The 12,905-nt window shown below is 41.4% G+C and overlaps 1 protein-coding gene across 2 annotated transcripts in view; it reads right to left on the bottom strand.

The window, feature by feature from the left end:
• Positions 1 to 12,905, bottom strand: part of LOC115143304 (calcium/calmodulin-dependent protein kinase type 1-like) — a 55,071-nt gene that overhangs the window by 12,174 nt on the left and 29,992 nt on the right. The window lies entirely within an intron of this gene.

Genomic DNA, 12,905 nt, shown 5'->3' with positions numbered 1-12,905 from the left:
CAAAGGCCAGCCATATGTTTGGCTTTGGATAATGATGACGCATGCTCTCAGGCACACCGGAGATGGAACTGAGGAGTTATTGTGGTCAACCTGCTCCATCTGATTCTAACTTCCTGGAATGAAAGTAGGACATAATGGCTGTTGGACAACATGTGTTATTGTTTGTGTGTTTGGTACACATGGGCACAGGTGTTACACGTAACGACAACAAAGGATGTGTTTGATTTGTGTTTTGACCCTCGGGACTGGTTCATTCATTTGAAAGGACAGAAAGAAAGAAAAAATGTTTGCATGCTATTTATAACCCTGCAAAACAGCATCAAACGCTTAACATTCAGGAGTCAAGCCAATCACTGACCTTAAACCACAATGGGAATGATTGTGCTCACCGGGTTATTTCACACCAACAACAAGCAGGAAAACAAAAGAGACAAATCTTCTATAAATTGTCAATTTGACGAAACCGGGTTTTCAATGGTAATTCCTCAATGTCGTGCAAAGTCTTGAATTTGGTATATGGTTATTGTTGTTGAGTGATCTTCCTGCTCTTGCTAAGACAAAGTGTAAACATATTATCTCATCTAATTCACTGTGGAAACGGAACGTTTTAGTATTCTTGTGACTCACTAAATAGAAATGTTTCTTGTCTCAACCCAGCTACGACCCAAGGGGACTGGCCACCAGTAGCGGTGTCTGGGTAAAATCACTGAAGAAGCCAAGCCAGAAAAGAAAGCCAGATTACAACCTATGTGTTGTGATAATTGCGTTGTTTGCTCTATAACCTGTTAGTTCATATCCCTTGCCACCGTCAGATATAGGCCTAAGGCCGAGACAATAAGAAGACAGTGGCAGAATAACAAACACAACAAACAGTTACATGACCTACAGCAGGGATCATCAACTATATAGATTCAGTCGCGTTACGATTTTTTGTTGAGTGGGTGGTCAGGGGGCCGGGAACATAATTATAAATCATTTCTAGACTGCAAATTGACCGTAAAATCCCAAACAGATATAATGCTTGACTAAAACATATTAATTTCAAACCTTGCTTACATTTGTATACGATCAAGTGTCTCGCCATTATGCGTGGGAATCCTTGGAAATAGATTTCTTAAATTAAATCACCTGGAGCTGGTTTCCTGGTGTTTTTACAGTCTTTTATGTCCTACAATGAAATAAAAAATAAAAAATGGGGGGGGGGGGTTGGTCAGAAAACTTCGGGGTCCAAATGAGACCCCCCACGGGCCAAATTTGGTCATCAGTTGGGTAACCCTGACCTACAGCATGGTCAAGCAAGTTAATGTTTTCAACATTTTCAGACGGAGAGTTCACACAAGTCGCAAAGAAAACAGGAGCTGCATTTATTATTCCAGCACCAATTCAACTTCAATTGTTCAGAATAATAAAATCACATATGATTAGTCTAATACAGTGAGAACTAAGATACCAAAAACTATTTAGACTAATCAACGTGAGCTAAATATGATATCTGTGTGTGTGTGTGTGTAAGTTTTTTTTTTAAGTTGTCTCACCCAGAAATGCCATCCTCCTCTCTTTCATGACTCTTGTCATACAGTACACGGTTTAAGTTTTTTTGTCCTAAGCTACCTGGCTAAAATTCTAACTCACTAGCCTAACTTCCTAAGTCCAAATCCCTATCTCCATCTATGGCTAATTTAGGAATGGGACAATTTTAGATAGCTAGCCACCGTAGGACAACGACACGATGAGATGCAACAATTCAAGTTTTTTTAATCTGTAAATGACGTTTGGCTTGTGATTGGTGTGAAGCCAAATCCAAACTGGCTTCCCTTGACACTTTTGTTTTTGGTGCGCCAGGACCATTCACAGTTGAGCTCACTCAGTTCAGCTAAAAGCCGATTGGCTATTATTATTATTGATTTTTTATCAAGAGAAGCCAAATGTTTGCTGGCTTCCCTTGCAATCAATGCTACAGGCAGCAACAATGGCATACTCTTTTTGACCAGACAGCATCAGATAGATGGCCTACACATCTTGAGACAGAGGAGCGCTGTTTCACTCGGATGCTTTCTCTGGTGAGATACATTCAGCCTCTTGATAATTAAAGGAAAATTGTGAAACACAGAGAGACTAAATATATTTAAAAAGAATCTTGGTACATTTTTGGGGGAAACCTAGCTTCCCTTTGCCGCCATGAATACACGCCACTGCTGGCCACAGTTCACCATTAGGAAACATGGCTCTATACTGGTCATTGCGACTCTGGGCCCAAATCCAGCCCTGCAGCAGAGAGTGGGGAGGTCACCCGTTCAAATTCCACTCTAGAATCTGGAGCAAATGCAATTCTGAACTCTGAAGCTGCCTCCAGAAAGACCAGACTAGAAATGGCAGAGATTACAATGGCAAAATGCAAACATTCTCCCCAAAAAGACCCATGATAATAACCACGATGGATGATGATGGTGATAATGATGATCTCATAAGCTTCCAAGTCTGTTTCAGGATTAGCTTGCTCTATTGTCAGGGTATAATCAAACATGACAGTACCACATCCTCTCACGTGCCAATGTGTCCTGTTTTCACAGACCTGCTGTATTTACACAAAAGATATGTGATAACAGACAGTAAACATGCTCTACAGTACATATAGATGTTTGACTGATAATGATGCCTTATAAAACATCTTGGAGGCTTTAAATCACCTCCAGTTTTTTTTCATAACAAACAACATAGATCCTTCTGACTAATGCTGAAAAAATCCCCTTGACATCTTGAGGGATGTTAAGAAAATAAACTATGCAGTCTTCTTAATATTTATTAGGAACAGGGTGAGTGGTTTTGGTTCAGTGACGTACTGTGCTGTGCTGTGGGTTTTGACTGGGATGGAGCAGAGCCGGGGGGTGGGTGTTTACTGAGCTGATCCTAACAGGATGTTCCTATCATCACCAAGAGACACAGGTCGAGGAAGACGCCTGGCCCTGACACTATCCAACACCAAACAGTCCCAACATACTACTAATACCAGTAGACAGAGCCTCCTCTAAGATACACTCACATAGACACTATCCAAACACACACCTATCGCAACAGTACACAGCTTAGACACTATCCAAACACCCTCCTATCGCAACCATACACAGCTTTGTGCTCTTCTATACAGACTATCATACTTTACTCTTGAAGTACCGTTTTTGGTTCCAGGTAGAACCCTTCTGGGTTCCATGTAAAACCCTTTCCACAGAGGGTTCTACATGGAACTCAAAATAATTCTACCTGGAACCAAAAATGTTTCTACCTGGAACCAGAAACAGTTCTCGTATGAGGATAGCCGAATAACCCTTTTGGAACCATTTTTTCTGAGTGTAGTCAAACAGTCCAAACAGTCAACTATACTGATAATAATTCCAAAAGGTTTAGTATTTAAGTCAATCAACAGTTAAAACAGCCAATTGTTCACATAGTCAAGCATCCTAGCAGAAAGTTGTTTTAACAGCCAACTGTCCCTTATTAGTCCATCTCTTAAATCAACATTTTGCTTCAGAGCTTCTTAAGAAAGTCTGTCACTATGCTGACAGTCTAGTGTCCCAATGGAGCCTTAAGATCCTCACTGCTTGAATCAAAGGCTTTCATAAGCAATGCCAAATTCATTCTGTGGCCAGGCAGTGTCCCTAAGGGAGAGAGTTAAAAATACACTAAGGGCCAGTGAAAAGTGTGTATGATTGTCCTCTGAAACTTTTACAATTGGATTACAAATAACTTTTACAATTGGATTTCCTGTAAAACAAGTTGACTCAATACAGGTTGATCGTCTTTGTCTTGTAGACACAGAGGACAAAGTTCAAGCTTGTTTCTATAAATCTAAGTGTACTAAAGAGTATTTACTATATACACTAGTCCCAGGCAGGCAACACCCAGGATATGACTTCTAGAGAACAGCATGTAGGCTAGCTGCAGCCACAGTGACCATACTGCTGCCTCAGGCTTCAGGCCTCACTGCTCAGGCACCTCTGAGACACAATTACAGTAGAAATCCAATCAGCTCTCCATCTGCACCAGGCTGGCAGGCCTGGATGAGTGTAGCCACAGGACACTGACACTCCTCCTGCTGTACGCATTGGGCTAGCACCAGTCCTCTCGTACACCACACATACTGTAATGCATTGAAGCTAGCGCCTATCCACATATAGGTCTACACCACATACACACTACCAGCTCTAATGCACACAGTGTATCCTACGATATACAGCCATGATACAGTGCATGTATAATTCATCGCTTCACACTCCTTATGCAAACTGTATATAAGCTACATGTAAACTATAGCATATTGTTTGTAAAGGCTATGGTCTGTATGCAGACTACAGGTTCAGGAGGACTGACTAGTGTTATCAGAGAGTTGCAGAATATATTGTTCACAAGTCATCACGCAGTCATGATGTCATACAAGACCTTATTATCTACCAATAAAACTTTATTATGCACCAATGCAACTTTAATATGCACCAATAAAACAAGGTGAATCAAGCAGACATACACTAAAACACTATGCACTGGCCAGAAAGTGCACAGAGCTTTGTTATTGCCAAACAGGGAAAGTTAAAACACTTGTCCTATCTGATCTTACGACACATTAACGCTGACTAGCAAAGGGTATCTGCTCTATATGAAACAAAAAACAAACATTGGAATAATCGAGCCATTAAATCTCTGGCAGTAGAAGATTGTTAGAACATTTTCCCCATCTGCAAATAGCGCTTAAAATAAAGACTTGGTGTTGCTTAGATTCCATTGCTAATAGCAACCCCCTGTGAGTGTGGTTCGCTCTCTCTCTGCCTCATATTTTAATGACTTTGCTGTGCATCAAAGGAATTCAAAGCTTAACACACTCTCCCACACAAAAAAGGTGTACACACTCATACAAAACACATACACAAACACACACACAGGCAAACACCCATCCACACACACTCAGAGTGTTGCCATGTGGAAGAAATAAAGGTCATATAAAGCAGTACCAGGCTAAAATGAAAGCAGTCTCTGCTGGTGTGTAAGATTCTGGGAAGCAAACACAGAGCTCCCCCATAGTGAGGCGAACTGAGATAGGAATGCACCATCTTGGACCTTTGCTCTTATTTCCTGCCTGCTGAACATGGGCCTGGTGTTTTCTGGACCATGCAACAACTGAGCCATCTGTACCACTTAGACTTGGTCAAGCAGGTAGGAAACAAGAACATACTGTAAGAGCCAAATGAAGCAAGGCGAAGGAAAGGTCAGCTCTCTCTACTTTGAATTTAAAAACGAGTGATGAAATCCTTCATTCCTCTTTTCAACGCTATGATATGACAGTTTGAGATCTTGCCTAAAAGCCATTGATAAGCGCGTGTCAAAATACAACTCAAAGAGCACACTGGCAAAATGTTGGACCATTTGCGTGCAAAATGACAGCCGTGACTACAAACGCTTCTTTAAGAGAACCCTGATAGAGCTGTGTCTAACAGTATGAGTAACAGCATATAGTGTGAATGACAGTTTTCTCTGTGTATTGCTAATCCCCCTGAGGGTCACTCAGATGGCTCTCAGCTAGCCCGGGGAGCCAGTCTGTTCTTGCATAAGCCAGTGATGACAGAGAAGAAATCCACTGTCTGGCACCCCTGCTATAGCCCTACTGATGTGGACATTCCAAACTTCCCTCAGAACCTTTTTTTAATTTTTTTTTTACTAGGCAAGTCAGTTAAGAACAAATTCTTATTTTCAATGACGGCCTAGGAACAGTGGGTTAACTGCCTGTTCAGGGGCAGAACGACAAATTTGTACCTTGTCGGCTCGGGGATCCGAACTTGCAACCTTTCGGTTACTAGTCCAACGCTCTAACCACTAGACTACCCTGCCTGATAACATGCAAACCTGCCTAATGGAAACAATGGTCCCGGTGAGCTCATTAAAGAGACCACTCTCATTCCCCTTCTTTCTCTCCTCTCTCCAATCCTCTCATCCCTCGATCCTATCCTCCGCCGCTCTGCAAGACTGATCAAAGGAGCGACATCTCCTCCCTGTTCTCTCACACGCTCTCTCCCCTTGACATCTCTATCTTCTTTCCCTCTCCTGATCTCTTTCTTCCATCTCTTTCACTCTCACATTAATTCTCTGTTTTTTCATCCCTCCATCCTATCCTCCTCCTTTTCTCCATTGGGCCAGCATCATCTATGATAACTGATTACAAACTGGTATTACTGTGACAACAGCAGGCCTGGCCAGAAGAGGGAGGACAACCCCTCATATCCCTCACTCTCCTTTTCTCTGAATCACCCTCCACCCCTCATTCTCCATTTTTACTCCCTATCCCCTTACGATAGTGTTTCCATGTCCACTAATATTCCCCTCTGTCCTCTCTTTCCTACTATTACTTCTCTCATACTCCTCTCAGGACACACTACGTAGTGCACACGGTAATATGAGGACAATAAAGGCCAATAAGCACACTTAACTGGAACGTCCATGGAATTCATGATGTCAAAGGGACATTTATTCTGCTTGTTTCTCACAATTCCCAGTGTATCTTGTGTATGATTGGCTGAGGCTTTGTGGCCTATGCTGTGATGGAGTCACCACTAGTTCTCTGAGACAGAGGAGAGAGTGGGACAAAATAATAAGGGGGGCGGACACTTAGGGTGGCAGAGGAATGGGAAACTCACATTTTATGTGCTTGACTATTTAACACTTTAACAAAGATGAAAGTAAACCCAGGCTGACAGAAATGCTCACATTTGTGCCAGCCTTGAGTGGTTTCGTACAGGAAACTGGGCTAAAAATAAAGACGTGTTATTAGAGAAAAGGCTGACCAAGTTTAGGCATGAGCCTTCTTCAGAAGCAGGATACTTTTCCTCAAAAGCTCTGTGAAGAAGAATCTGTTACGATCTGACAAGCACACAAAACACAGCTGGGAGAAGTAGTCACATATAGTGTGGAAGCTACTGGAACAGAAAGGTTCAGCCAAAGGAACTCATGTGCTGATAAGTGATAAAGCAGACTTTCACTAACTCTTACTGAGCTAAATACAGAGGGATTACTTTTTTCCTATTTGGCAAGTGATAAAACCATCCTCATGTCCATTTATTTAGCATGAGTCATCCTAATCTGGAGAAAAAGCAAAGTACCATCATGACCCAACTGAAAGCCAGGGAGCCATATCACTGAAAGAGTAAGAACCTAATAGAACAGTGCATGTCCCAGACTACCACCAAGGCACCAAAAGGTTCAACATACAGAAGGTTACCTAAACACACTCTTTGATAAACACTCAGTTAGCATCTTTCCTATAGTAGCTGTCCAAAGTGCCTTGTGTGTTACTGAGTGTCTGGCATATTTGGCCATCAGTCATGAACCCCTGTCTCAGTAGTGGTTGAAAGCAGATGGTCTTATGTAAGAGGGACAAACACCAGGTGTGTGTGGCCCAGACACTGCAGGCTATCCTGTGCTGTGCTGCTATTATGCAGGGTTGATACTAATAGAAGTGGGTCAGGACAGAGCTGCCGGTGGTTAATGTACGCTGCTGAACTTCTGTCCATGTCTCTAGTGAGCCATTTGTTCTCCTGAAACAAAAAAACACAGAGACATTCTCCTTTGGGTTGCACTTTACAGCTTTTATTAAAACCTTCATAGACTTGAAGTACACTGATATGTCCAAACTGATACATCCAAAAACTGATATCTGTAAAAGCTTTGCATGTTACAGTATTCATGCTTACCACTGTTCTTGGAAATAGTGACATACAACCTGTGAGTAAATTGATACCAAAAAGCCCTTTCCTCCCTGTCACGTTCTGACCTTTATTTCCTTTGTTTTGTATGTATTTAGTATGGTCAGGGCGTGAGTTGGGGTGGGCAGTCTATGTTTGTTTTTCTATGATTTGGGCATTTGTATGTTTCGTTCTAGTATGGTTCTCAATCAGAGGCAGGTGTCATTAGTTGTCTCTGATTGAGAATCATACTTAGGTAGCCTGGGTTGCACTGTTTGTTTGTGGGTGATTGTCTAGGTTAGTTGCTTGTGTCAGCACAGGTCTCATTTATAGCTTCACGGTCGTTTTTGTATTCAGTGTTCAGTACTTTCTTTAATTAAATATTCACCATGAACACATACCACGCCGCATTTTGGTCCTCTGATCCTTCTCGCCTCTCCTCTTCAGATGAAGAGGAGGAAGACCGTGACACTCCCGCTAGCATGAAAAGTATCAGGGGGCAGTTAGTCAGAACTCACAAAGCATTCCTCAAAACACTGCTCTCCTGACTGATCCTTCCCATGCTTTCGCTGGTGGACATCAAAGTAAAGAGAGATCTATGGTGGTGGTGGTCAGTCCATTAGTGACTGATGTGCCCACAGAAAGATTACATCCTGGGAGTTGTTAGCATGGAGTTAGGGGACCAGTGTCAGGTAATCAAGTTAAAAGGCTTAAAGACACTGTGAATGGAATTCTCCAGGCACATTGAAATGACATGAAAGCATAATACTTAAATCAATAAATGAGACAGATTGACATTGAGCTTCACTTGTCTCCCAATTCTGGCTATTGGGATAAAATCGATAGTGAGGTTTCAAGACTTACACTGAGTATACCAAACATTAGGAGCACCTTCCTTATATGGAGTTTCACCCCTTTCCTCCTTTTGCCCTCAGAACAGCCTCAATTTGTCAGGACATGGACTCTACAAGTGCATTCCATAGGGATGCTGGCCAATGTTGACTCCAATGCTTCCCAATGCTTGTGTCAAGTTGCCTGGATGTCCTTAGGGTGGTGGACCATTCTTGATATATACAGGAAACTGTTGAGTGTGAAAAACCCAGCAGTGTTGCAGTTCTTGACACAACCGGTGTGCCTGGCACCTACTACTATACCTCTTTCAAAGGCACTTAAATATTTTGTCTTGCTCATTCACCCTATGAATGGCACACATACACAATCCATGTGGAACTGACAGCATTTTAGCAACATTAAATCGTATTCAAATCTGTTCATATAAAGATTTTACATTTTCTGACAAGCGAGCACCTAGATATTGTCATGTTCAACTTTTCATAAATACATAGAATGTTTGGAAATTACGTATAGTGAGGCTTTTTGGAAAAATCTATAGAGTCGGAAAGCGGCCACGCGTTAGGACAATTTATAGACACTGCAATAAATACAACCAAATAAAAACCATCTGTCCAGTCCAGGACCGGCATCTACGCAGACCAGTGTAGCATAGCCAATCAGAGCTACAGTAGGCCTATATGCAAATAAGCCATTTGCCAAATGGGCCTGCCATCATGCACTATGAACTGGACTGTGTGTCTACAGGCAGTTGCAACAGATTGACCTTAGATCATTAGAAAGCTTTCGCCTAAAGCCACAAAATACACCTGAATGGATTTCTGCAAATATGTAAATACCACGGGAGTCCTTACATCTCTCCCTCAGTTGCCTATGCACATCAACAACAACCAGATCAACAACTAATGCTAGCCAGAGCAAGATGAGCTAAAATCTAAGGAGGGGACATTAGATAAACCCTCTCAAACTTTTTCAGCTAGTAGGCTGTCAAAATTGCACTGATAAAAGATGGGGAAAAGTAGCCTACTCGTCCTTCTTGCCTACCAATGCATGCTTGTCCTAACCCACGGCTTGACAATTGAATTGGAACTTGCCTGCAAATGTTGCTGTAATAGGCCTACATGTTTCTCTTTTGCATGATATTTTGTTGCAGGTTTAGTTTTTTGGTTATTCATTGTCAAGCTTTAAAAACCAAAGACAGACAGCAACATTTTAGTAGCCTAGCTAGGACTGTGGCATGTGTCTGTACACTTTCTCTCTGCTGCCTGCTGTAAAAGGAGCACAAGAAAGCAGTGAAATTGAAGTTGAATTCACCGATGCATGCACATCAGGCTGTAATTTCATAAAGTAGATGACTCAGCTGTTGACGCATTTATACTTGCATGTGTGTCCGATTCGGCCCACACGCCTTGTGTTTAACACAAATGAGCTAGCCTATCAGCCACGTTATGACTGACTTGTGATAAGTGCCCATGCTAGTTTGATTGTATTGACATTCACAGTCTTAGTTAAAGTCATCCGTTTTTGTTCAAAATATTGAGTCATTGAAACTGAAACAGTGCACCCTGAATGGGTGGCAGTAGCAAACAATGTACCAGGCCAGCTGATAGCAATATGTTTTGGACAAACAATAAATGTATTGGTGAATTAAGTTAAGGATCGAGCCCTTTTGTTTTCACCTAAAATGACTGCCTGTCTCTCAGGGCCTGAAGCAAGGATATGCATATTCTTGATACCATTTTAAAGGAAACACTTTGAAGTTTGTGGAAATGTGAAATGAATTTAGGAAAATATAACACATTAGATCTGGTGAAACATAATAAAGAGAAAAAAAAACATCTTTGAAATGCAAGAGAAAGTTCACAATGTATTATTCCAGGTTTATCGCAATTTCGATTTTTACCAGTAGATAGCAGTAGCGTATGTGCAAAGTTTTAGACTGATCCAATGATCCATTGCATTTCTGTTCAAAATGTTGTATCATGTCTGCCCAAAAGTGCCTAATTGGTTTATTGATACATTTTCAAGTTCATAACTCTGTACTCTCTTCAAACAATAGCATAGTATTATTTCACTGTGATAGCTCCTATAAATTGAACAGTGCAGTTAGATTAACAAGAATTTACGCTTTCTGCCCTTATCAGATACAGTACCTTGCAAATGTATTCATCCCCCTTTGCGTTTTTCCTATTTTGTTGCATTACAATCTGTAATTTAAATAGATTTTTATTTGGATTGCATGTAATGGACATACACAAAATAGTCCAAATTGGTGAAGTGAAATGAAAAAAATCACAAAAAAACAGAAACGTGGTGGGTGCATATGTATTCACCCCCTTTGTTATGAAGCCCCTAAATAAGATCTGGTGCAACCAATTACATAATTAGTTAAATAAAGTCCACCTGTGCGCAATCTAAGAGTCACATGATCTCTCACGTGATCTCGGTATTTTTACACCTGTTCTGAGAGGCCCCAGAGTCTGCAACACCACTAAGCAAGGGGCACCACCAAGCAAGCAGCACTATGAAGACCAAGGAGCTCTCCAAACAGGTCAGGGACAAAGTTGTGGAGAAGTACAGATCAGGGTTGGGTTATAAAAAAATATCCAAAACTTAGCACCATTATATACATTATTAAAAAATGGAAAGAATATGACACTACAACAAACCTGCCAAGAGGCCCTGATCTACGGATTGGTTACAAAGGTAGGGGTATGGATCAGAAAAGCAGTCAGTATCTGGTGTGACCACCATTTGCCTCATGCAGTGCAATACATTTCCTTCGCATAGAATTTATCAGGCTGTTGGTTGTGGCCTGTGGAATTTATTTTTTAATTGTACCTTTATTTAACCAGGCAAGTCAGTTAAGAACAAATTCTTATTTTCAATGACGGCCTAGGAACAGTGGGTTAACTGCCTGTTCAGGGGCAGAATGACAGATTTGTACTTTGTCAGCTCGGGGGTTTGAACTTGCAACCTTGTGGTTACTAGTCCAACGCTCTAACCACTAGGCTACCCTGCCACCCCAATGTTGTCCCACTCCTCTTTAATAGCTGTGCGAAGTTGCTGGATATTGGCGGGAACTGAAACACTCTGTTGAACACGTCGATCCAGAGCATCCCAAACATGCTCAATGGGTAAGTGGTGAGTATGCAGACAATGGAAGAAGTGGGATATTTTCAGCTTCCAGCAATTTTGTACAGATCCTTGCGACATAGGGCAGTGCATTATCATGTTGAAATATGAGGTGATGGCGGCAGGTGAATGGCAAAGCAATATCCCTCAGGTGGGTGACTGATGAGCAACCCTAGTTTCTGGGGGGGGGACATGGTTTCCAGGAGTGGGGGTTAGATGGAGACATGTTGACTGCGTGGGGTTGGGGGAATGGGATAGGAGGTTGTGGGTGCAGGCCCACTTCTTTTTTGTTTTCTTGTTAATACTAAATTTGTTATTCAACTTTGTATTATTCAACTCTGTATGTATTTCTTAATGTTTTTTTTTCTTTTGAGTGGCAGCCTATGGGTACATGAAATGCACCTGTAACCTGCCCAACAACAAATAACAAAACAAATATAAATGGCATTGAGCTAGCGGAGATTTAAAAAAATAAATACAATATATATATATATATATATATATATATATATATATATATATATATATATATTAGTTATAGTTATATAACTATATATATATATATATATATATATTAGTTATAGTTATATAACTATATATATATATAGTTCCATTCTCACTTTCATAAGGTGAGACTAAATTGGTACTGGGTTCCTCTCACAGGACAGATGACTGGTTGACAGGACCTCTTTATTTCAACTAAACATGAGCCACTGCTTTCATGCAATGGTGTCATTAGTGATTCTCTGAAGCCACAAGACACAACAACAGACCCCATACAGCAGGTTTCTCCCACAAAATACTCCTGTTACCAAAACGTGTGTGCATTTAAGAGAGGGAGCAGAAGAGAGAGAAGACAAGATAAAGAGAAAAAGAGAGAGCAGGGAGAGAGGATAGAGAAGCTGGGCCATCTGTCTGGAGGGTCCGGTACAGTAAATTACAGTGCCGTCTGAGCTGGCTCAGGATAGATAGGGGTTACTGGTTTCCTCTCACAGGACAGATGAGCGCTTGACTTGACTTCTTTATTTAACCTAAACATGATCCAATGCTTCCGTGCAATGGTGTCATTAGTAATTCTCGGAAGCCACGACAACAGGGCCCATACAGTCACTGCAGTGTGCATGTGCAGGTTTCTCCCTCAGAATCCTCCTGTTACCAAAACATGTTGCTAACAGAAGGAGCTGCCTAGGGCCACAG

Source organism: Oncorhynchus nerka, linkage group LG15 (genome assembly GCF_034236695.1).
Source record: "Oncorhynchus nerka isolate Pitt River linkage group LG15, Oner_Uvic_2.0, whole genome shotgun sequence".
Taxonomy (NCBI): Eukaryota; Metazoa; Chordata; class Actinopteri; order Salmoniformes; family Salmonidae; genus Oncorhynchus; species Oncorhynchus nerka.
Note: the sequence above shows the minus strand (reverse complement) of the source record. Positions and strands in the feature narration are given on the sequence as shown.